Genomic DNA, 26,547 nt, shown 5'->3' with positions numbered 1-26,547 from the left:
TAGTTTTGATTCAGTATTTTAGACTGACTCATTGCAAAGTCACGTCATTTGGACCTTGGTCTGAATTTCCCAAAGTTTGGGGGTATTTACACTCTTTGTTTCAGTTCAGTTCATGACTGAAATGGGTCTTAATCACAAAATTCAGATCTAAGCCAGAGCACCCCCCAAGACCATGGATTGTCTGTATCCCTTGTCTGGGTTCAGGATGTACTTAGGACAGGACACTGGTCTGTCTATGTACACCTCAGCAATGCAAAATAAAGTTTACAAAAAAATGTGACTTTTAGGTTGTGTACTTAGAATAGTACACCCTGTTCAATTTGGGCCAGTCATGTCACTCAGTGGCGACATCTTCTGGGAGAGTCAGAAGAGGAAAACGATCAAATCCAATAGTGATTCTCCTTCGACTAGAAGAATTTACTATTTTAGGTAAATGCTTGAAAGCTGATTTTGTTTGTGTAGTAGTGACAGTAGGGTATGAACAAATTCAGTGCTTGGGTTTCAGGTTCTTTCTGCCAATATTGCTCCATTTTAAGTTGCCTTTTTTTGAGAACAGCCAATCCAATTAGAGCAAACCTCCGATAATGATGCCGTGTGGTGAGAAGCAAAGACACTGATGCTCTTGCTGTATCTGCTGTGTTCTGACATTCTATTGAAATGAAAGAGCTTTCTATTGAAAACTGCTACAGGGACATGTGCAGTCTCTGGCAGCTGGAAAGAAGCATATGTCTGCTTCTGCGCCAGCAACCAAGCTACTGCTGTTGATGCTATGATTTGAGTCAAACTCCAATTTTTCCTTGTTTTACTTTTGGGTACACAACACTCCTCACTGCAAGGAAAATGTATTTTCTATAGCACCTCTTTTTAAAGCCTTCATCTGGAACTCAAATTAATGGGAGCAGTCTGGGTCAAATCCAAGCTTGATTCATCGTGAGGAAAAATAGTTAGCGTCTGATAGCAGTTGGTGCCAGTGTGAAATGTTTGGTTTAGTCCAGGATGAGTGGTCATGGTTAGCTGGATGTAGTTTGCCAGGGTTAGCTCCTGGCAGGCTGCCAGATGCTTTATTTACCTGCGTGTCTGCAGGTATGGCTACTTGCTGCTCCCATTGGTCGTGGTTTGCTGTTCATGGCCAATGGGAGCTGCAAGTGGCCGTACCTGTGGACACACATGTGAATAAAGTTTCTGGCAGCCTGCCAAGGGCTAACCTGGTGAACCATCTCTGGCCTGTGAGCCTCTTGTTTAATCCATTAGCTTTTTCATGTCACAAATCTATCAACCTTGCACACACAAAAGAGTTCCATGTGTGTTGGACAGAGTCACATAAGTATGGGAATAGGGAAACTTTGCGTCCTCTGTTGTTTATTCATGCATAGGTATGATGAATTCCATTCCCAAGGCTTCCAAGCGTGGTAGGGAAGTTTTAAAAGAATATTTGCATGTGGCCCCTCTTTTTAGAGTGGCCCAGAATCACCTCTTCAAATTCAGACTCTCCAACATTTGTCATGTTTGAAATCAGTATCTAAATGTTATGGCTTGGCCCTATATCTAATGGTAACCCACCAAGATGTAATAACCAAAAATAAAGCTGCATCCACTGTAGCTAAAGGAAAGGGTGGGTTTGGAGGCTAAAGCACTTGTTCAGTTAATACAAATATCAAGGTGGGGGATGTAAAAAATTATAATGAATATAAGGTGTTTTTTTACTTGGGTTTTTTAATTTATTTGTGTTTTTACTTTTAAAGTTTTCCCCAGTGCAAAAGGCTCCCTGGATCACAGCTGGGTTACAGTTACTATAATAAAATGACAGGAGCTAGGTACAGTATATAATAATAAAATACTAGTTTATTAAGTCAAATAGTAAAGTTAAGTTCTAATGTGGCAAAACATACTGATTGTAGCTTTATAGTTTTGGAAGCATCTGCAGTTAGTTACTGTAGTTTTACTATCAACATTTTCAAAATAGTCTTCTGGTTAAAAATCCAACTACTTATACTTTTATTGGATTTTGAGTCAACCTGAAGTGAGGTGCAATGTAGTAAGCAGTTTGGATGTGACATGGAGAAGAATGCTATTCAACCTGATAGCCCTGTGATGTGTGTCAGCATGTTTCAGAGTGGATTCCTTGCTGACCCCAGTGGCCACCAAGGCGGCCACTGCAAGCACCCTGGGCTGGGACGCAGTGGAGTAGGGAGGGCCCGCGTCCCCCCATTAATCCCTATACTGGGTAGCAGTCTCTCCCTCCCCACTTGTGCTGAGAACTGTGTGTTTTCCTGCCCCACCCTGAACCAGGTCCTGGGCTAAAACTGACTGTGGGAGCTGTTTGCTTGCCTGCCCGCCCTAAACCAGGATCGGAGCTGTGTTGCCATTTAGGCTAGTGCAGGCATTGAACTGTCTTAAAGGGGCCGCTGGACTAGTAAGTTAGGCCTGAGAACCAGCCAGGGGCCCAGGACTGAGTAAGAATTCTTATACATACATACAGAATGGGAAGTGACTGTCTAGGAAGTAGCACTGCAGAAAGAGATGTAGGGGTCCTAGTGGACCAGAAGCTAAAAATGAGTCAACAGTGTGACACTGTTGCAAAAAAAGCAAACATGATTCTGGGATGCATTAATAGGAGTGCTGTGAGCATGACACAAGTAGGCCTTCTTCCGCTCTACTCTGCACTGATGAGGCCTCAGCTGTAGTATTGTGCCCAGTTCTGGGCAACACATTTCAAGAAAGATGTGGAGAAATTGGAGAAGGTCCAGAGAAGAGCAACACAAACAATTAAAGGGCTAGAGAACATGAGCCAGGAGGAAAGACTGAAAGAATTGGGCTTGTTTAGTTTAGAAAAGAGAAAACTGAGAGGGGACATGATAGGAGGAGGAAGAAAAATTGTTCTCCTTCGCCTCTCATGACAGGACAAGAAGCAGTGGGCTTAAATTGCAGCAAGGGAGGTTCCTAACTGTCGGACTGGTTAAACACTGGAATAAATTGCGTAGGGGGGTTGTGGAGTCTCCATCACTGGAGATATTTAAGAGCAGGTTAGATAGACATCTATCAGGGAAGGTCTAGATGGTGCTTGGTTCTGCCATGAGAGCAGGGGACTGGACCTGAAGATCTCTTAAGGTCCCTTCCAGTTTGAGTATTCTATGATTCTGTGATGGGATCAACATTCCCCAGGGTGATGCCCCTCAGTCCATAGAGGCCTAGGGTGTTGATGGCTTTGAATAGCTGCATGTGCACAGCCCCAGCTGTGGATTTCCCCATGCCAAATTGCTTCCCCACGGAACGGTAGCTGTCTGGCATGGTGAGCTTCCACTGGGCAATGGCAGCTTGCTATTACAGGGGATTGCTGATCTCATGCAGGTGTCCTGTCACCTGAGGGCAGGGGAGAACGACTCACAGAGCTCCAGGACAGTGGCCTTCTGCATGCGGAAGTTCAGGAGCCACTGCTGGTTGTCCCATCGCTGCAGGACAATGCAGTCCCAGCAGTCTCAATTGGACTCCCTCTGACAGAAGCGGTGTTGCACGGTGCAGGATCACTTGCTGCATTGGGAGCGCCAGAGTCTGGATGAAGAAGTCTCCTGGTCCGGGCTGGTCATTGTCATCCTGAAGCAGCACGTGGGCAGTGTGGATAAACTGTGCCATGAGGTGCAGCACGAGGCCCGTGAGCCTGGCATTGCTTTGCAGCAGCTCCAGCTCCATGTTGTAAGTGCCGTGGTGTCTGCAAGGGCAACCAGAGCACCCAGCATGCATCTGGTGTCCTGCGAGGGGGGAGGCAGTGGAGAAGTGGCGTGTGAGACGCAGCTATAGAGAGGAACCCCTTTAAGCGCATGTCTCAGCTAGTCTCAGCAAGCAGCTACAGGAAGTGTTCGCCCTTCCCTGAGTTCTTCTGGGGGCTTTAAATGCAATGCAGGCTCCAATCAGTGTGGACGTGCTATTTCAAAATAATTCGGCTCTATTTTGATGCTGCCTTGTAGTGTGGACGTGTTATTTCAAAATAGTTTTTTTGAGAGTTGTTATTTCGAAATAAGTTATTTTGAAATAATTTCCTAGTGAAGACATGCCCTTAGAGACCCTGGGTGAAATCTTGGCCCAACTGAAGTCAATGACAAAACACCTCTTGAGTTCAACTGAGAGAGGATTTTGCCCATTATCCACTTGAAATAAATCACAGTTCTGTCCAAAAATATCATCTGAGTGTGATTACGAGTAACACTGAAGGTTACCACAACTGCCAGTTGTTAATGGAGGGGAAATTTTATGTTCTAGTAACACTACTGGAAAGCAGGGTCAGAGTCGTAGGAGGCCTCAAGCTAGTGTGACAACACAAACCCTCCTGGCACATGAATGGTTCTTGTGTCTCTTGCAAACCTGGGATCCAAGTGGTGTGAGAACCCACCCACCACTTCTTTTTCACAGAGAGAGCCTGTTCCTGACAAGCAGAGATTGCAGAAGAAACTCTACAAGGGGAACCCTATACAGATTCGTGGCCTCAGGGATAGGATCTGACCTATGTGCATTTCACTAATACTGTAGTAGGAAATAGTAAGAAATATAGCAGCAGATTTCAGCCACCTTTTCTCCCTCCTATATGTCCTTTTGTGAGGCTAAAAAATACACAATCCTCCTTAGATGTGGCATGCCCCAGCCATGTCCCCTCCTGCCAGATGTCAGTTTCCAGCTATTGAGAAGGATGCATGAAGGGCAGAATCACAGGGCAAGATCTATCCAGTGTGATAATAACCAGGGTGGATAAATGAAGGACACTAGTCTGTGAGCTGTCAGTCCAATTCTATGTTTTCTTTTTTCTGGTAGCTGTTACTGAATGTTTCAGACCTACTACAGACCTCTACTGTAAAATTTCCTTATTTAAAATTTTGATTGCCAGAGGTTCACTTATATGATCTTCCTCATTGATACTTAAGTTGCAATGCTCTGGTTGTTCCTGCATGGCCTTTATTAAGGCTTCTGTGTTTTCCCTGGACCTTCACTTCTTTTGGTAAAAGCACGTGAGAAAGGAGGATGAGCAGATTAAAGGAAACCATGTACTGTTATTTTCTTTTCATCTTAATTATACTGGTTCAGAAAATGGGTCCATTGCTGATCCCCTATCATGATAATGGTAAAAACTCCATCGCTTTCTTCTAGCACTGAACAGGGAACTTTCTTAGAAAAAAGGAAACTGTCTTATTCCTTCTCTTTAACCGCTTCACTCTGGAGCTTCAGTTGCAGCTTCCCCCAGCCCTCTTCCTGCCTGGCTTCCTGCTAGAGGTCTGAAGAAATAGGACATAATTTTTCAGAGGAAGTTGTCAACTTCCCCAACCTAGGGAACTGAGACAATCTGACCTCCCAGTGGTCTCAAGCAATTGGCATCATAGATTTCAGGCAGCGCAGAGTGACTCTTACTGTACTCAGAGCTGCAGCATGGCCCAAGCACAAAACAACACATCAGAATTTGAAACCTCTCCTGCTGCGTTGGGCCCTTTATGATTGTGGGTTTGGCAGCATTGTCTAAACTGGCTCTGGTCTTCAGCTGCAGAGTTTACATCTAGATCTCAATGTATCCAAAGTTTTGAGTGCTCAGAGACTGGGAATAAACAGGGACATTTAATTGGGTTCTGAATTTTCCACTATATGGGAAGGTTTAGCTCTGGAGTTTTGCTGTAGACCTATCTCTCACAAAAAGCAAGCTGCTGTTATGTGACACTTTGATTTCTGTAAATAAACAGAAAACTAATTCAAATGAGTATATATTAGGAATGCACATCAGTTTAACTTTGTGTTCCAATATACTTTGAACTGTATGAAAGTTCAGTTGAATAGGGTGAGACTTTATCAATTACCCAATTTGGCAGCATCTGATTTATTTTTAACTCTCATTTCAAAGAACACAAATGATTTAAATTCATTTCCACCAATTGTTTCCCAGTCTTCTGCTACTTGCTCAAATTGGATCACAGTCCTCTGTGCTATTGTGCATTACAGTTTGAGGAAAATAAAGATAAGTTCAGTGCCACAAAACAAAGGAGGCGCAACCTCCAATTCAGTCAAACTGAGGACTCCATCTACATACAGTGCATAAGTTCAGACATGGTCTAGTTGTTCTTTGAATACACTCAGGGTTGTTTTTTTTGTTTGTTTTGGTTTGGTTGGTTGATTTGTTGTTTTTTTTTCAGTACACTAGTCATTCTAGTGACAGGCAAAATTCAATTGTTTTTGTCAGATTCTTACCTGATCTTCAATTTCTATAGAAACTTGGCTGAAAATCTCACAGAATCAGGCTCTCGTAAGCTTTCTAACAAACTATAACAACACATAGTCTTTCAGGTTATTATGGTGTTTCTGATTCAGTTCAGATCTTAGAAATACAAAGATGTACACGAAAGTTTAGCCAAGCTTAAACTGTAAGATTTGGGGGGGCAGGGAGTGGACTTTTACTTACTATATTGCTACAGTGACTGTCTCAGTAGACTCTAACCTGCCCCACAACTCTTTGGACTCTATAAATATTAATTAATTAGAAGATTTAGGTACATGTTGGTGTCCATTTTTATTGTAACTAGAGTTTACCAGTCCCTATTTGTTTCCATTCCTTTAAGAATGTTTACCAATGTCATATGTAAAAACTAACTCAAAGCTTAACTGAAACCAAATATTATGTTTGCCTTAAAATGGAGGGAGAGGTCTGCTCATTGACACCAATAAAAGCATTCAGTAAACAAACCTGCATTTCCTACATTTCCTTAAGACTTCAGATCCTTCCTTTTTTTCCTGTCTCTTTTTCTCTCTCCTAAGGCGGTGCTCATTAACAGGTTCATTTGATTCTTTCCTTGGGAATTCACCACAGTTTGCTCTCAATCTCAGGGCAAATAGTTTATAAGTGACCTGCCGGATGGTGTTCATTAACTGCCTCAGTCCCAAAGGGAGACTGATATTGCCGTAATTAGGATACTAGGGGGGAAACTTTGAGTGCTCCAAGATGGCTTGAGGAAGTTAGATGAGACATCCTAGCTGTTCATCTTCCAAGGTTCAAGGCAAAATGGAAAGGGAACAATAACAACAAAAACCCCACACATAGGTAGTGAAAATCTAAAGTAGAAGCTGTAGGTTGGACAGTGAAAAGCCCTGAAATATTTTTATTGGTAACTTTAATATTTGTGAACTTTATTACAAATACAATGTTGAACTCTCCAGAGAATGATAATTAAGGGGAGTATAAGGTAAACATTTTCATTTCCTCCCCCCGAAACACACACCTTCCCTTGTGTGTAAGTGCATATGTATGTTCAGCACCTCAGTTATATCAGTTGCTTTGGGAAAATATTTGCAAAGTTATATTGGTCTTCATGAGACAAAAGGGTGATAAGGTGTTGATGATTGTATTTGTTATTCCAATGATAAATTTTATGTTATGGATCTTTTTCACACTTATGTTTTTCTAAGATATAATACACTGCTGTATAATAATAATATTGTAATGTAATATGATCAGGATTATTCTGCGTAAAAAAGAACAAATGAAGGTATCCTGAAAAAATCTAGCATTGCCACAGAGTTCTGTCAGGGTATGTGTTTTGCACCTATCCTTTCCCCTAAGGAATTTTTTAAACTCTTGAAGTTCTTTTTTTAAAAGTTTGTACTTGTTCTCATGCCTCTTTCATATTTCACTGAGGTGTATATTAGGTAGGATCATAATTTAGTCCCATTGATTTCAGCCCATAAATCACGGTGAGCTAGAATTCTGAGCTTAACATTCCTAATCAAGCAATCCTGAGCTCCACCATTTTTCACAGTATAATGTCACCCTCTGTGACCTTGGAAAAATTCACTTCTCCTCTTTGCATCTGTTTTCTCATCTACAATTGGGAAAAAATTACCACAAAGGGTTAATGAAGGGTCCTCAGCAGATCATTGTAATTCGTTGAAGATTAAAAGTGCCACGTTAAATATTATTAATGAATCTTTTACTATTCCAGAGAAGTGCACCAACTTTGTGGATATTGCAGTTTTCAAATACACTGCTAAAGTAAACAATGTCATAGTGTTTGATGTGTAGGCAACTTACATTCAATGTACATTGTATCAGCCACGACCTCTATGTTTATGGTGACTATCGGAATAGTGATTACGATACAAGAATGGAAGTGAGGATTCAAAGCATGCATTATCATATAAGAGTGAATTTGGTCCTGATCCAAAAATCAGTGAAATTAGTGGGAGTTTTTCCATTTGCTCCACCAGGTTTTGTACCAAGTCCTACAATAATGACTAAAGCCAAGGCTTGGAGTGTGCCCCTATAAACTCCATTTCCAGGAGACTGAGCACACTCAGACATAGATGACAAAAATTGCTGGATCGTCTCTCCAACAAACCTGTCTCCTGAATTCTTATTCTGATTCAGGTTCAATATATTATAGTACAACAACAACATCAATTTCCTTGTGAACAATGTGTAGCCATCTTGGGTCCATGGGGGGAAAAAAGCAATGTGTTACGGACATTAGCCACACACTTGTAAACAGTAAGATGGTGTCATGTTAAATATCATAAAGAAATACCATGGTTTGATTTTTGTGTGTGGCTGCAATGCACTAGGCCTGAGTGCTGTTAGTTTTGTTCATTCCAAAGCATTATATCCACTTACACAATATTAGAAGAATGTAATGCGACTCAAGAGATCTGTGAATTGTAGTTATGAGTATGAGCGAACGTCACTAAGAGAAACAGCAGCTATCTGCTCTGTTTGTTTTCAACTGCTATGTTTGTTTAAATTACTGTGTTTGTTGCCTGATTTATTTTCAGACAACCACACAATAAGATGGTTACAAAGAAATGGCTATCCAAGTTATCTAAGTCAGGTAGTCATTTGGCATACAAAAGCCTAAAAGAAGAGGGTGTCAAGGCTTAATGGTATGTGTTTTGATTGTAAATGGTTGAAGCTTCTTTGAAAAACACTCCCTACAGTGCATTAAATCAACTTGTATATTATGCTTTTTTTCCCCCATAAGGAAAGGACAAAATACCATACTAGACAGTAAAGAGAGACTGAATCATTTTATTATCATACTTCCATGTCTGATATAAAATTAACCTTTTATTTGTCAGTTACTTGATTGCTTAATGTCCAGGAAAAATATGTGCATTTTAATTTCATCCACCCTACAGTTACCCACTTTACAGATGTCACCATGGCATAATTATACTTTGTTCTTAAATTTCACCTCTTATGTGAGAATCTTAAAATGCTTTTTATCATACCACCTTTATATCAGGCACATTACAAGACAACCATTGCTCAGTTTGACTGCTTGGTTGCACTGCGAGGGCCTTATAAATGTGTCAAAGAAATGACTGCATGTTATGCATTATAGTCTAGAGAGGAACAAATTTTTCAAAAAATTTCCTGTTCTATTGTTGTATGTTAAATGGTCCCATAGCGAGAAAGTAGCCAACCATCTAACATTCTCACCTTCAACCTCTCCAGCTCTTACTAACGTTCATCTTTCCTACCTCCTTCCTCTGCTTGAGTCTAGTCTTCCCAGATGGGAATGACCTTCCCTCTGCCTCCCCCTTCCCTCTTTTTGTGTTTTTGAGACATGCTATGCATGAAAGTGCAAACACCTGGCAGATATTCCAAGGAGCAATCTGCAGTGCACCTTCTGCACTGAACAGGCATCTGAACTGAGCCTCCTTTTAGGGATCCCAGAGGTCCTCTCAATCAATAATCCATGTATTTTATGAGTGCTGGATTATAGGGATTTGCAAAGGGGGTGGTTAAGTAATGCTTCAAAGAGCAGTTACTACTAACACCTGCAGCATTAATAAGGATCTATTCCTAGCAAATGCACAATTTAGTAATAATTCCTAATTCATAGAAAACCCCATGATGCATCCTTCCCCCCCCCCCCCCCCCGACACACACACAAACAGACAATACTTTCCATAGATTCAAGTGGATTTAGATGACTGAGACCCAACATCTGGCTGCGTGATGACATCTCAAATATGCAGACATCATGCGGGGACCCAGAGCAGTTAGCTAAAAAAGGGATAATAATCATGTTGCTTGCATCACACGCCACTTGCATGTTCATGCTGGGTGGAAACAGTTTCCTGTTCTGAGGTGTCTCAGGTGGTTAACTGCAGGTGCCCCAATGAGGGAATGGGAGCATTGTCAATCATTGCCTGGTCCACTGGGGAGACCAGCTTTCACTGGTGTGAGGAGGTAAGACACACAATGAATGGAGGAGCTGCAGCATAACCTCTAGGGATGAAGTCAAGGACATGGTCACAGTAAGCTGATCGAACATCCCATAAAAACGTTGGCCTCCTATAGCAAGAAAACAGTGCCCCCTCTAAAAGGCTAAGGCTACACTACAAACTTTTTCCAGAAGAGGAAATGCAAATGGAGCACTCATTTGCATATCTTGCACTCATTTGCATATCTCTTCCATTCTTTTTTGCCGAAGAAGGTTGTGCGCAAAAAAGCGCATTTGCATTTCCTCTTCCAGAAAAAGTTCGTAGTGTAGTCATAGACAAGAAGGGGGAGATTTTGTCCTCTCTTCTGGTTTTCAAGCTGCCTAAAGTGTAGATCATTTAGTCTAATAATAATAGTCTTACATGTCTCTCACTGGATCTGCACTGGCTTCTCATGCACAGAGAACCATTGGATGGCCGCTGTTGTCCATCAGTAGAGCCCTGTAAATCTGTGAATATCTGTTTTACCAAGGATTGCACTATGCTAGTTATGGATCTAACGTTGTCCTTGGAAAGTCATAAAACCTACTCTGCATCTTCCAGGTACATGTGAGGGAAAGGATAAGAAAACTACTCTAAAAGTTCTTAGTGAGAAATAGGGAAGTTTCTATTGAAAGCTATACCCTCAAACATTCTCACTTCACCTACCACCTGTCAAGTGCTATATATTGCTGTTATCCATGGGGCTGCTAGCAAATATACAAACATCAGGAGCTGGAATAAGAGAATGTTTAGCATAAAACAACATGATCATGAGCTCAAGCTTCCATATTCCAGTTAATAAAGCACAAGAAATACTTTCCACTTTGTCTGATAAGCATCTGTATTTGCCAAACAAATTAAAGGATGCTGACAAGGATTAGGGAATAATCCCAAAGGATTCTTGTACAAATATTTTATAGCCCCGTTGAGCCTGATGGCTGCTAATGAGACGGTGGTGGTGATTTTTTGGAGGAGCTATTCAACTGTTTGTTATATTTAGGTTTCTGCCAGGGTACTGCTGTCTATAGATCACTTGTTAGCATCCATTATGTGTGAAGAGCATCTTTAAGAATTTTGTCAAGGGCCCCAGAACTGTGGGTTCTTTTTATGGAGTTAGTGCGGATCTCAACAAACAATAACATCTGAATTTTTTTAAAAACGACGAGGAGTCCTGTGGCACCTTATAGACTAACTGAAGTGTAGGAGCATAAGCTTTCGTGGGCAAAGACCCACTTCGTCAGACATGCATCTGACGAAGTGGGTCTTTGCCCACGAAAGCTTATGCTCCAACACTTCAGTTAGTCTATAAGGTGCCACAGGACTCCTCGTCGCTTTTGCAGATTCAGACTAACACGGCTTCCCCTCTGAAATTTTTTAAGGAGCCTTAAAGATACACACATACAAATCTCTTAGGTGCCTTAAAATGCACTTGAATAATGGACACTATTTATTTATTTATTTGTTTGTTTTCTATTGCTACTGCGCAAAAGTTACATTTCTTGTAGATCACAAGACATAGAGTGTCTTTAACAATGCTACTCACTAGAAGGGTTTCTGTCTGTTACCTGTCATCATAAGTAATGTGCTGTTAGTCAGAGAGCTGGAATTTGTCTGGATGGTCATTGCAAGCTTAGAGGAGAAGCCTTTTATCTAGAAGACGGAGAGTGTTTTCCAAATTCATTAGCTTGAAGGAGCCAGCTAAAGCTTATCAATCCGCATGTTTCTCATTTTACCATCTTTGGTGCCTGTTCATTTTCTGCCCTTGCCTTTCTTTCATGGAAGTAAAATATCCTTGATTAATTCTCTCCTTGTCTCGTCCATAACATGCATTGACTATCTGATGCATCTGCTAGTCTCAGAAAGACTAACCCCGTGTTTTGCATGCAGCTGATTTTTTTGGCTGGACCATCCGATATTGAAACACCAACCTACATGATTACCATTAAAGTAACTTAAGGTACATGGTATGGTAATTCCACCAGCTTTTTATTTTCTACCCCAAAAACTTAGGGGCACACATTTTTCTTAGGCTGATAGAAAAATACACTGAGAGACTCACCTAGTGGCAGATCATAAGATTCTATTGTTATCAGAATTTCCCTTAGCTATATAGCAGCAGACAACTTCAAACCTCAACAAGCCATGTTAGGGAAATCTGCATCCTAATCCATGTTTTGTAGATCATCAGGAAGAAAATGGAAGGGAGAAAAGTGAGGGCAGTGGGCTCTGCCTCTGGAGAAAGGGAAGCCCCAGAGTGCACTGCTCTCTTCGACATCTGTTGGACTAACTGGAAAAGCAGCAGTAACTGAAAGAGAGATGGATCCAGCCCTTCTAAGAAGAAAGCTTTGTAAAATGGGGCCTTGCCAGGCAAAGGGAGAATTAATTCTAGAGGACCCATCCCTAGAATATTTTTTTTAAAGTACTATTAAGACAAGACATTAAACCAGGGTATGAACAGGCCCATTTTTTCCCTCTTTTTATTGTTTTTACTTCAGTTAATTGCAAGGAATAGGAGCCAGGGCAGTAACAGTGATCAGGAGCCAGTGTGTCTGGGCTTAATAGTGAACTCAGCCATTAACTTGCACTGTGGTTTTAGACAAGCTACTTGACCACTTCTTGCCTCAAAGAACAAACCTGTAAAATGGATACAATGCTTGCCTCAGCTCATATTGATAAAGCACCTTCCGTGGGAAGCTACTGAAGTCAACAGTGCTATGGCATTTACACCAGTTGAGGATCTGTCCTTCTAATCCTGAGACAAATGTAACCCTTCTGCTGGGTAGGCCTGGCAGCAACCAGGGCCAGATTCAATATCTAGGGGTCCATCTCACACAGAACCGGCTCGAGCCCCCACCCAGTAACCTGGGAAATTCACACACTCCTGGGTGCCCCTGAAAGGCAATGTTTCCCCACTCGCAAGCACAGAGTCTGAGTGTAGGAAAGAAACATTTAATAAAACAGAGAGAGAAGTCATACGGCACTGACTTGGAAAAATACCACAAACAGAGTTCATAGCCCAAACATTAGCTAAGCCCCCACCCCACTAGCCAAGAATCACCCGAAGTCCCAAAGTCTGACACCCCAAAAGTCTCTGTCCCTAGTCAATGCCGCCCAGAGTCCAAAAGTTCACCCGCAGGGTTTTACCTCCCAACCTGGGTAGGAATGGAGGTGGGGAGATAGACGGGGGGCACCTTATGTGGTCCGAGGCCGATGGCCCCACTTCTCTGTAGGGTTCTGCTGCAGTTTTTAACACGAGCCACTCTGCCATGCTCCACCAGCTGTCTTGTCCCACTCCACCGGATGCTCCGCTGGTCGCCTGCTGCCGCTCCTACTGACTGCGCCGTGCCGCTGGTCGCCTGCCGCCGCTCCTACCAGCCGTGCCGTGCTGCTGGTCGCCTGCCGCTGCTCCTCACCTGCTGCCCCTCCTACCAGCCATGCCGCTTGGTCACCGCTTCTCACCTGCTGCCGCTCCTACCAGTCGCCTGCCAGTGGTTCCCACCAGCCACTCCGGTGGCTGCCACCGCTTTGCTGGCTGCAATGGGTCTAGATCCCAGCCAAACCAGTGATTTCAGCTCTCAGTGATTTCAACTCTTTAGCCACCACCTAGACTGACAAAGGATTCCAGCTTCCACTGAACTAGCAAAAAGACTCCTCGTGGAGTCTGGTTTAGGTCTGTCCTTAAAACAAAGGGGCAGGTTGGGCCAGTCTTACAGCTTACACCTGGCAGGTGTGACATAGGCTGACTCATGCCCTTTAGCCCTTCCCTCAGCTCAGTTCACTCAACTCTGGAAGGGGGAAGGCTTGTTCCTTGAAGACTTCTTACAATGATGATGTCTCTCCTGCAAGCACCACATTCCATTCCAACACTGATCCTCCATCAGCCCTGGCTGAATTGGATTTACATAGCCACACCTCGGATTCCCTCCCCTTCCTGGCATGAGCTGTATTTACATATCAACAGTTAATAGTTAATTATTTTGCAGAGCTAAACAATTGTAGTGGGCACACCCATGCCCAGGACAGCTCTCTTCTTTTAGCTGGCTGATAGCAAGCAGCAGTTCAGGCTCTGCTTACACAAACATATAGGCTATGTCTACACTGGCGCGATCTTGCGCCAGAGCTATGCAAATGAGGCTAAGCATGGAATATCGCTGAGCCTCATTTGCATATATAATGAGCCTCCATTTTTTGCAGAAGAGGCTCTTGTGCCAGGAGCTGTCTACACTGCCCCTTCTTGCGCAAGAAAAACCCTCTTGCGCAATGCTGCTACGCCGATTATTTTCAGGAATAATGGCATTGCGCAAGAGGGTTTTTCTTGCGCAAGAAGGGGCAGTGTAGACAGCTCCTTCTTGTGTAAGAGCCTCTTCCACAAAAATGGTGGCTCATTATATATGCAAAAGAGGCTCGGCGATATTCCACGCTTAGCCTCATTTGCATAGCTCTGGCACAAGATCGCGCCAGTGTAGACATAACCATACTTAGATGAAGAAAATCCAGATAAGCTCTTCTGAAGTTAATGAACCTGAACCCAGATGGTGTAAATGGGCACAGTTCCATTTACTTCCACAGAGCTGCAGTCATTTACACCAGTTGAGGAGCTGGCCATTTGTTATTCTGGCTTTACACCTAAGAGCAAGATTTGGCCAGCTTTATGGAATGAGCAGTACAATAAGACACTGAAAGGCTACAGGGCAACTCAAAGAGAAACACACCCACTTCAGGAACTCCCCGTTGAATTGGAATCCACCCCTGGTTTGGAAGGCACATGTGTTTCTGGGAAAACATTTCACATTGCAGCAGTTTATGGCCTGGAGACTCCTGCAGGTACTTGGTTTCATTCTGGAAGTGCAGCCTTTTGCAGTTGTAACAGCTGCTTCCCTTGTTCCTGTTTTTTCAAAATCTGGCTTTGCTCTTTGCAGTAGCTCCTCCTTCTCCCTAGTGGGCTCTGAGAGATGAGCGAGGAGGTCAAACAACATGATATTTCCTACCATCCAAACCAAAATTTCAACTGGAGTCTTAAGTTCTGCTTGAGTTGGAGTAGATGAACTGGCATCCACTGCTAAAGCGCAAGAAAGAGTTGTGTCCTCTTAAAGGGACACTGCCAAGTAAACGTTATGTCCAAAATTTGACCTCTTTTCAAGCTGTTAGAATATAGCTTAGGAACACCTTTTCCTAAAACTTGGCTTGTCATATATGTTTGTATTATGTTTCAGCAAATAAGCAAGTAAAGTTACACAGAGCTAATCCAATGGGACTTACTTTTTTGTGTGTTTGCATAGGAAAATGTTTCTTCATTTCAAGGCTCAGCATTAGCCTGAGCTACAACATTCAGATTTGGATTTCAAACAGCCTAGAGTTCAGGGGTGTTTGTTCAGAACCTCCTCATTCAGAAGTACTATCAGAGCCTGTTCTTTTTCTATCGGCATCAGAGGTAATCTTGTAACAAATCCCTTACCAGTTGCTAACAGCGTAACAAGAGGAGGTCTAGGACTCTGATCATTCTGCTCTGGAAATACAGGCCCTTGGTGCTTCAGCTAAAGGAGAATCTTTTTGTGTTTTGCATTGTAGGGTCTATAAAATGCAGGTGAGCATTTCTATTCAATCGTGTGCATAAACACTAACCTGCCCCGATCCCTCTGCCAAGAGTATAATGCACATTTTACTCTTCTCACTCACGCTCAGTCTTAATCTTTTTCTAAAAATGTTCATGAATATTATTTAAAATTGCCCTGCACTGCACCAGATTCAGATCTGTTACACCAAAGTGTACATGAAGTAATGGTATAGTCACTAGTGGAGTTACATTGGTGTAACTCTGAGGCATGTCACTGGGTGTCACTGGCCCTTTAAGAGAGAAGAGGATTGCAGCTGTGACTCATCAGAAGTCTCCCAGTTGGACTTAAGAGAGCAGTTCTGGGCCTTATAAAAGGGACCCTCATGAGTCAGGCCTGCGAGTTATTTGGGAAAGGGACAAAAAGAACAGCTGCGGGGCTTTCACTGGCCAGAAGGTCTGGGTAGTGTGGACGACGACTCTGGACCAGCAGCAAGGCCCAGGGCCAGGAGGTAGCCACTTTCTAGCACAAAGAGCAGGGAGCTGGAAAAGATGCAGGAGGAATGAGAGACTTTTCATAAGCCAAGGCTGGGCAGATAGCATTGAGTCATTGCTTCATTAGCGCTTTTGCGCTCTACTAAGGAAACCTTCCAGTTTGAAGGATAATTGAGACTGACAAAGAGCTTGGTGGAGCCTATACCTTTTGGGTTGTAGTACTGGACTTTATTTTGTGCTCTGGGGTGCCTCTATTTAAAAAAAAATAACCCATTTCATATTCTAGTCTGCGTGGGAGAAATGTTCTTGAGGAGCCATAAGAAGGGAAAACTGAGGGTGGAGTGCCTGCAGTGCCTCCATGTGCCAGAAGGGGGAACTCCAAGATGGCAACCCTAGGACAGCCTATATGAACTCAGAATCTTCCCCCTGAAAGATTGTGACAAAGGGCACTGTTCTGTATCAAAGGCCTTCTGCTGCTTCTCACGATGCATGTAACTAACACACCTTATTCCCTGACTTGGGTTGACACTAGTGAGCAAAGAAGGTGAAGATAGGGCCCCCCCCCCCCCAAAAAAACAAAAACAAAAAAAACCCACAACCAACCAAACCTTTTTCATCAAAAAACAAATTTGATTCATTCAGTCAAAGAGGCTCAATTTCATCCAATTGTTTAAAATTGGAAAAAAAATCAAACTTTCATTTCCACATTTTCTAAATAATGTTTTCATAGTTACATTTGAAATGACTGTTTCAAAATTGCCTTCAACGTTATTTTTAAAAACAAAGTGACACATTTTGCTTGACCTGAAACAATATTTTTCAAGTCTTCAGGTAGCCAAAAGTTGTTAATGTCAATTCATCCTGAAATAAGCTTTCTTCAATTTTCAGAACTACTGAAAAATTACTTGTTTACACAACTATATACAATGTTCAGTTCAAATTCAATTTTTGCATGTATTGCCAATCTTGGGCAGTAGAAATGAAAATAAACTCGTAATCTATTTTATGAATTCATTCAACCATCTACCTTTAAGATGAGAGATTTTCTGTACAGTTACTTGCTAATCCCTAATGCATTTTAATATACAGCAACCTAATATTTCAACTTGGCCATTCCTGTATAAAATGAGGTTAGAGTTGGCTGACTAAGTACAGTAGACTGCTGAAGATTTCCTGATCATATATATTCACAGCTGATAATACTAGTTAGCACTTATAGGCTGTGTCTACACTGGCGCAATCTTGCGCAAAAGTGATCGCTCTTGCGCAAAAACTTGCTGCCTGTCTACACTGGCTGCGTGTTCTTGCGCAAGTAAACTGACATTCTACTGTATGAAATCAGGGCTTCTTGCACCAGAACTTTGATGCTCCCACTCAGGAATAAGCCCTTTTGTGCAACTGTTCTTGCGCAAGAGTCCAGTGTAGACAGGCAACCTGAATTTCTTGCGCAAGAAAGCCCTATGTTTAAAATGGCCATCAGAGCTTTCTTGCGCAAGAGAGCATCTGTACTGGCATGGATGCTCTTGCACAAAAGCACATCTCTTGCACAAAAGCACGTGCCAGTGTAGACACTCTCTTCTGGAAGAGTTTTTGCAGAAGAACTCTTCCGCAAAAGAGTTCTTGCGCAAAAACCTGCCAGTGTAGCCATAAAGTACTTTGCTGTCCACTTTCAAATCACTTTATGATGTACTACTGTAATATCCCACTATACCTGTAAGGTAGAAAAGAAGAATTATTAGCCTTATTTTACAGGTCACACAGCAACTTGGTGGCATAGGCAAGAAGAGAATTTAGGAGTTCCTAGGAGCCACTAGACAACACTGTCTCCTTTATGCCTTTATGATGATTTTAAGCTATTTTTTTTAATCAGGATAATTTATGTTTAAAATTTTGTACACATTGCCTGCGGGAATAAAGACTCTTTGCAGATTAAATACAAAGGAGGTATGTTTCATCTGCAGCATATTGTTCGATTTATTTTGAGCCTGAGCTTATGAAATCTGCTCTTTCTGCCAAGAATGTTGATATCTGAGTGAACCCCTTCTACTCCAAATACTGCTCAGTAACACTAAAATGAATTGCTGCTGCAGTAGTGACAGGAGACTTCACAAAGGCTTGGAAATAACCTTCAGTTTGCATAAGCCACCAACATTTCATATCTTAAATCAAACCACCTGCATCTGCAAAATGGATAAAATCTTAAGCAAACTGGTCCCTCTCGTGATATTTCCACTCCTCCCAAACTGTCCAGGAAAACAAAGAGATTAGTTTCTTTTATGCCATCATGGTGTTTCTCGTCCTGGAAGTACAGAGGCATTCAAATATTAAAAATGTAAGAAAAGGGAGGAAAGTTATCGCAAACTTTCTCTAGCCTTCAAATCTGTTCAGTTTGCATTTTGATAAGTGTGAGCAGAGCATTTTTACTGTATCTAGATGTGTTTGCCAGCCCATGCATGCATGGAGTGCTATGTGCATTAGAGATGAGCAAGGAAGGGGAGGTTAAAACAACCTGGTTTAGTATTAATGAGAACACTCATGAGGCTATGCCACTGTCAAATTACTGGTAGCGGGAGGGACTAAATAGCTAAGGGTATGTCTACACTAGGGTGGCTAATGTAGTCATTTGAACTTGCAAATGAAGCCCGGGATTAAAATATCCTGGGCTTTATTTGCATGTTCCTGGGCGCCACCATTTTTAAATGCCCGGTAGTTCAGACTCCCTGCCCACAGCTACACGCGGCATGGGCTAGGTAGTTCGAACTAAAGCTCCTAATTCGGACTACCGTTACTCCTCATTGCATGTTATTTCAAAATTTGGCGCTGTGTAGACAGGCCAAATTTCAAAATAAGCAATTTTGAAATAGATTCAAAATAAGATATACAATTTAGGAAAACCACACTAAGCTATCCCCTCTAGCTAAGGTATACCTTCCTAAATGTTGTTTTCTAAACCACAGTATGTACATATCCAAATATACATGTTATTTTTAACTGCTAGAAAAATGTGCTAGGTTTTATAAAGACAACATTTTCAGTGTCTCATGTTTTCTAGCCTGCTGCTGATTTCTCATAATGGTTCTTTCAGATTAGCAACTCAGGTGTGATCTAGAGTAGTCAGGCAAAGTCTGACCAAATAAATAATTTGTAACAAATAAAATTACATACCGTATTTTCCAGCGTATAAGGCTACTGGGCGTATAAGACGACCCCCTAATTTTTTAGTTAAAAGATAGGGTTTCATCTTATACCCCAGTGCCCCTCCGCCTCCCCGGCTTTGCTCCCGGTGTCCCTGGTCTGCTGGAGACGGTCCCCAGCAGACCAGAGGCACCAGGAGCAAAGCTGCAGCAGCAGCGGGGTCCCGTGCCTCTGAGGCTTTACCAGAGCAAAGCCTCAGAAGTGTGGCACCCCGCCACCGCTTCGGCTTTGCTCCCGGTGCCTCTGGTCTGCTGGGGACCGTCTCCAGCAGACCAGGGACACCGGGAGCAAAGCCTCTGAGGACGCCCCGGCAGCGGGACAGCCCCGGCGCGCCTGGGCTGCCCCGCCGCCGGAGCCCCTCCGCGGCTTTGCAAAGCCTCGGGGGAAGCCGGCGGCAGGGCAGCCCAGGCGCGCGTGGGCTGCCCCGCCGCCGGCTTCCCCCGAGGCTTTGCAAAGCCGCAAAGCTGTATACCCGGCGTATAAGACAACTCCCGATTTTGGGGGGATGTTTTTTAACATCAAAAGTCGTCTTATACGCCGGAAAATACGGTAACTGGTTAATTTTTCCACTTTTTCTGGACATGGACTATCAATGGGATAGGAATGGTTTTGTCCGATTTATTTGCTTGAAATTATTAAGCAAGATCTTTAGTTAATATTTATCAGATAACTAGCCAGGCACTGTTCAAGATTGAAAATTTGAACTGTTCTTATTATTTATTATTTGTACTAGCCAATTAGCCCGTCATAAGATGGGATTTTCAGGTCTTCTCTCCTGAGCTCTCTCGCTCCGTCTCTCTCTCTCGCTCGCTCCTTTTACTGCCTCTCCCCATCTCTCTCAGGTCTCCTCCGCCTCCTGCCTCTCTCTCCATCTCTTTCTTTCTCTTCTCCCCCTCCTGCCTCTCACTCTCCCTTTCTCTTCTCCTCCTGCTCCTGCCTCTCTCTCCCCTCACTCTCTCCCTGATCCCCTACCTTTTCCCCTTCCCTCCCACCGTGGTGCTCGGCTGAGTGCTGCCTGCTCAGCCAGGCTGCCATGAGAGAGGGGGGCGGGGCGGTGGCGTACACGGCCAGGGGGCGGGGCCGTGTACGTCACCGCCCCGCCCCCTTCCTTTCCCACTCCAGGGGAGCCCAAATGGCCCTTTGCTCTGCTGGCTCCCCTGGCGGCCCGGATGAGGGTCACAGCACTCAGTTGAACGCCTCAGTGGAGGGGAAGGGGGGGCGGTGACATACACGGCCCCACCCTCTGGCTGTGTACATCACTGCCCCGCCCCCCTTCCCCTCCTGCCGGGGCCCAGCTGAGTGGTGCAGCGCGAGCGCCACTCAGCTGGGCCCCGGCGGGGGAGCAAGCGGTGGCAAGCTGCTGTTTGTGGTCCTGCGCTTCCTGCGGACCCCAAACGGCCACTTGCTGCCGCTTGCTCCCCCGCTGGGGCCCTGCTGAGCGGCGCAGAGCACCCCAGTGAAAGGGGAAGGGGGGCAGGGCGCTGGCATACACGGCCAGAGGGCGTGGCCATGTACGTCAGCATTACAGACGCACAGACACTGGGCTACTATATATATGATTCTGGTAGCACTTCAGGGCCCCCATCATGGGGCACCATTGTGCTTGGCATTGTACACAAACAGAGCTAAAAGATTGTCCCTGCCCCCAAAAAGTTACAATTTAGTTATGATTGGCCATGTAAGTGAGGTGAGTCATGTGATCGGCTTCTGTTTGTGATTGTATAAGTCGCATGGCATGGCAATGCATCTACCCAGGTCTCTCATGTGACTGGTTTCAGGAAGTGAATTAAAAGTTTGCCTTCTATGAGCATTGCTGCTTATAAAAAGCTCACCTGTACAAATGTTCATGGAAAGAAAACACAAAACAGGAGTGTAAGGATGCCTAAAACAAATCTGTATTTACATCTAAAGAATATTTACATGCAATGTTTTGTATAACTTGCCAGGGTCTAGTCCTAACTTACAAGTTCTTTGTAATCAATGTCAAAACTACCATTGACTTTATTGGCTCAGGCCCTAATCATTTCGCTCTATACCGTAGACGTTTGATGGTGTCTCATGCCTGTAGCATCTCAAGGAGGTTTATAATAATGTTATAAATAACCCACATTCTTCCTGAAGAGGGAATAGTTCATTAGAAGCTAGTGAAATAAACGTAGGGCAGCTAGAATCTAAGGAGACCTGTGAAGTTAGTAATGTAATACATACAGCAAGCCATGCACAGGCACATGGGAAGACATCTTGGAGAGAAAGAGAGTGGACGTGCTTTTCCCCCCTCATCTATCATTTAAATTTCCTGGCATTCCTCAGATCGAAACACAGCCTTAAACATTCTCAAAATCTAGTACAGTGAGTTTCATTTAATTTTCCTTTTCTAAAATACATTCCACTGACCTGTTGCCTCAGCTATTTTATTTCCTTTACAGTTCCAGAATATAGTAAAGTGAATGATTATCTAAACTGTGGTATTGTGCAGCCCAGATTACTGCCTTGTCTGAATTTCTGGAACTTGGGAACACAAAAGAGAGCTGGAAGGAATTCAGCTCAACTGTCCTGGAGCCTGAGAAACTGAGTCTATTCAGATTCAGTAGAATGCATCCAGGTTCTGAGTACCAAAAGTGGCTGCTTTAGAACAGGCTAAGTACCTATATCTTTAGCTCAGGCAATACATCTGAAGAAGACCTTGTACTCTAGGATCTTAATCCTGCTCCTGCTGAAGTCAGTGGCAAAATTTTCATTGACTTCAAAGGAGCTCCTTTGAGCCCCAGTAAATCCTATTCATGAAGCACTGGGGAAGGCCTGCCCTCGCAGAAATAAATGCCTCCCATTTCCTTCATGTGGTACCTCAAACTGATGTTCCCTGTGGAATATTCCCTCGGTGAAGATTTCAGGACTCACCCATCCCAAATAATTTATCGTGACCTCATCGCTGAAGCAGTGGCAGGGTAAGGAGATAAATCACTAAGAAACAGCAAGAGAAGGGCAGATGAAGCAGCACTCAGAGAAGAAATTGTGCTCCAATTTATTTCACCTGAGTGCTTCAGGCCTTCCTCAAATATTCCACATAAATGTTGTGCTGACGTACTATGTCTTGTGTGCTCATCTTCATGGGTTACTGAGCCTACTCATACCTGCGTGAAGATACCTCCCAGTAACTTAGCTGGCGAATGTTTCCTTATGTGACTTATTGTTGGGATAGCATATTCAAAAAATAGAGCTCGCTTTATAGGAAATGTGCTCTGTTTCAATGGGAAAATCAAGACTGTTTTTATTTTTACGCAGACTACTGAGGGTTTTTTTTTTTTTTTTAAACTGATATTTGTATCAACAAAACTGAGTTTGTTTTCCTGATAAAAGTTACTGTAAGAAAAAGATTCCTGTGTTAAGCCTGTGTGTTTCATGTACTGCTGGAGGACCAGGAGCATTCACCAAGTTCTTTCTTGGTAAGTGTGTGTGACTTCTGTTAACACATTGGGTTTAACTATAACTGTAGGGAAACACACACATATGTCCAAATTACCAAAATAAAGAATGGCAGATTCATGTGACTTGAGACCCAAAACTACATTTTGCTAAGGGAGAGGAAGCTGAGTTCAGCATATTTGGGGCCTTTCTGACCCCTCATGGGATGGCAAATTACGTCAGAAACCATGATGCTGACCCTGCCTATGCATTGCTCTGGATCAGATACTAAGGAGCCATTCCAGAAAACTATCTTTTGTTCCATCTATCAGCAATCATCGAGGGACTCCTTGTGAGACACAATCCAATCTCTTATCTTTTCACGAGTAATGTGTTTCCCCATACATTTTCTGGAAAATGAATCCGCTTTTCATTACAACTTTGTTATTGCAGTCAGCTACATAGGCACTCCCCAGCCTCTTCATGCAGAACTTGAAATCCACTAGTTGACTTGCAAACACTGAGCTCTCCCCGGGGTTTCAGCTGAGATTGGAAGTGCTAGCTTTCTGCAGCAAAAGCTGCTGTGACATCTCTGCAGCTGAAAGCAAGACTTTTGGAGAGGTGGGCAACTGTGTGTAGTGAGTAGCATAGGAAAGAGCTAGGCAAAGCCACTTGGTGAAGTTTTGATTTCTATTGCATTTCAGTTCTGCTAAACCAGTGATTCCCAACCTCTTTTTATACTGTGGACTGGCAAACCCATCCACAAACTTTTAGCAGACTTGTAACATTTTATTTGCAGATTTGCATGAATATGCAAATCTGCAAATAAAATGTTACAGGTCCACCAAAAGCCCCTGCCTCCAGAGTTGTTGAGAACAGCTGGCTTCAGCTCCAGCAGTCACTACATGGCGGGCGACTGCTGCAGCTGAAGCCGGCTGTTTGCGGCAGCTCTGGGGGCTGGGGCTGGGGTACATCCTGGCTCCCTCAGCCCCTTAGCCACTGACCCCAGAGTCCCCTGCACCCAACCCTCCCAATGCCAGGCTTCCAACCTCAGAGTCCCCCAGTGCCAGCCCCCCATCCTAAACATGTCAGTGCCCACTCCATTTCCAGAGCCCCACCACACCCAAGCCCCTCAAAGCCCCCCCAGTGGCAGCCATCAGTCCCCAATATTAGCCCTATCCCCAGAGCCCGTGTACCTACCCGCCACCCCTACTAGCCCTGCTCTCAAAGCCCCCCAGTGCCAGCCCTACCCCTGACCCCTACTAGCCCTACCTCCAGAGCCCCCCAGTTCCAGCTCCTCACCCTGGATGCCCCAGTGCCCCACAGTGTCATCCCCCTCCTTAGAGCCCCCCACCCCTTAGAGCTCCCCAGTACTAGCCCCACTCCCAAAGCCCCTCAGTAATAGCTTCACCCCAGAGCCCCTCCAGTCCCAGCCCCAGACTCCCCAGCACTAGCCCTGTCCCCCCTCAGCTAGCCCTGCTCTGCCTCCCATCTGCCAGCTGAAAGAGCTGCCCGGGTCTTGGCTACTCTAAGGCTGCCATGCCAAGCTCCACTTAGCCCTCCTGCCAAGCAATGAGCTGCTCTTCTGCAGCCGGGAGGAAACCCCACCCCTGTCTGGTGCTGGTTGGCTGATAGGCAGGGCAGGACACGCCTCTCCCAACAGGCACAGCAGGAGGAGAGACACTGGGTGGTGTATCCCAGCCCTGGCCCCCAGAGCTGCTGCTGCCCAGCAGCCAGGGGTTCGCGGTGGTGTTTGGGAACCGCTGTGCTAAAGCACAGGTCAAGAGCACTGGGATCTCAGTCTCATATTGACCAAATATAGAAAGCTTGGGGTAGTACTGAGAGAGAGTTCTGCTTTTTGGCCAGTAGCTGAAGAGTACTGAGAATCTGGCTTCTATTAACTACGGGAGCCATTTATCCTGATGGAGTCTCCATCACTAGCAAATTTAAACTCCAGTTGGGGTGTTTTTCTAAAAGAGGTGCTCTATCTCAGAAGCTTTTCAGTGTAGTCTGGTGGCCTGTGCTATACAGAGTCAGACTAGATGATCACAGTGTCTTTTGTGATCTTGGAATCTCTGGGCATGTCAACACTAGAAAATCATTTCATTTCAAAATAATAAACTCCTGAAATAACTATTTTGAAATAGCGCATCCACACTAACGTCTCAAAATTAGTCCGAGGCAACCTCCCTTAATGTGCCTGCGCCACCTCAACTTAGAGCCCCAGGAAGCACTGGGGAGTAATTACTTTGAATGACTCTGGGGAATAGTTATTTCAAAATAGCAGCAGTGGAGCATCCACACTGCCACTATTTTGAAATAACTATAAGCGTTATTCCTCATGGAAATCAGGAGTTATTCTTTCAAAATAGCCAGCTCCTTATTTCAAAATAATGGGCTTGGTAATGTGGATGCTCCGCTTGTTATTTCGAAATAACACCCTAGTGTAGACCAGGGCTATGAGTCTATTCCTATTGGAGGGGCCAACAGCTCCATAGGCAAACTGCTGGTAGCGGCTCTGTGCTCCTGGAAGGGGCAGGGCTGAGGGCAGCCATCTCTCAGCATCCCCTGGAGTGTGTGGCACCAACCTCCACCACAGCCTTCAGAGCTGCTCAGGCACAGTGCTGCAGCAATGATTTAAAGGCCCAATTTGCCCCTGATGCCTACTGTTTGTTGTGTGAGCCTGGGCAAGTCAGGCTACCATTCTGTGCCTCCATTTCCTCATTTGGAAAGGGGAGACAATAGGGCAAAAACCTCCCACACTTCATACTGTAGCCACCTAGAAATCTTAGGATTGCTCTCCCTATCTTCACACAGCCCCCATTACCACAGTACCTGAGCCCCTCACAGCCTTTAATGTATGTGTCCTCACAGCATTTCTGGGAGGTACAGAGGTCTAGTATCTCTCTTTGACATAAAGACTTGCATGAAACTAACTCAATGAAACTTGCACAGGATCATCCAGGAAGTCTGCAGTAGTGTAGGGATGTGAATCCAGGTTTCTCAATCCCTGGCTTGGTGCTCTACCCACTAGACAATTCTTCCCATAGAGGCCAGAGTGACTTAGTGTGCATCCTCTGCTAAGAAAGAATATTAGCACAGTAGGGCCTGTGACACACAGTTGTAGTCAGGGCGGTAGTACACTTATACACACTTTCCTCTCATTACAAGACTTACCGATCTCACAGGTGCATCATGAGAATTAGTTCATGTTCCCTTGCACTTTGAGAGGCTGCAATGAAAGGTGGTCTAGGCATGCGAAGAATGTCCTGCTATGATATTCCCCACTCAATACCTAGGCCAAAGAGGTAGGTTTTTGGAGGTGCTCCATACAGTGCCTTTAATCAGTCTGTATCTCCAAGGCTACTCAGGTTTACCCATTGCTAATTAGGCTGACCATATAAATAGCATCGCAGAGTGGAGTGTCCCAGTGGCAGATTGATAACTTCCAATGGGCTTTGGGCTGCATTCTCTCTGAGTTACAGCTGTGTGATTCCTTATATCCCGATCCCTGGATATTAAAACCAAAAGCTCGATTTACCCACATGGTGCTAACTTGTTCATGTGCAGCAAACTGCAGAGAGCTGTCAGCAGTTGAAAGGTCACCCCGGGCAGGCTGTGCTGTGTAAATGTGTTGCCCTGCCTGCAGCTGTTGAGAGATTAGGTTTCAGAATCACCTG

The sequence above is a fragment of the Pelodiscus sinensis genome, chromosome 3 (assembly GCF_052426305.1).
Source record: "Pelodiscus sinensis isolate ZL-2025 chromosome 3, ASM5242630v1, whole genome shotgun sequence".
Classification (NCBI taxonomy): domain Eukaryota; kingdom Metazoa; phylum Chordata; order Testudines; family Trionychidae; genus Pelodiscus; species Pelodiscus sinensis.
Note: the sequence above shows the minus strand (reverse complement) of the source record.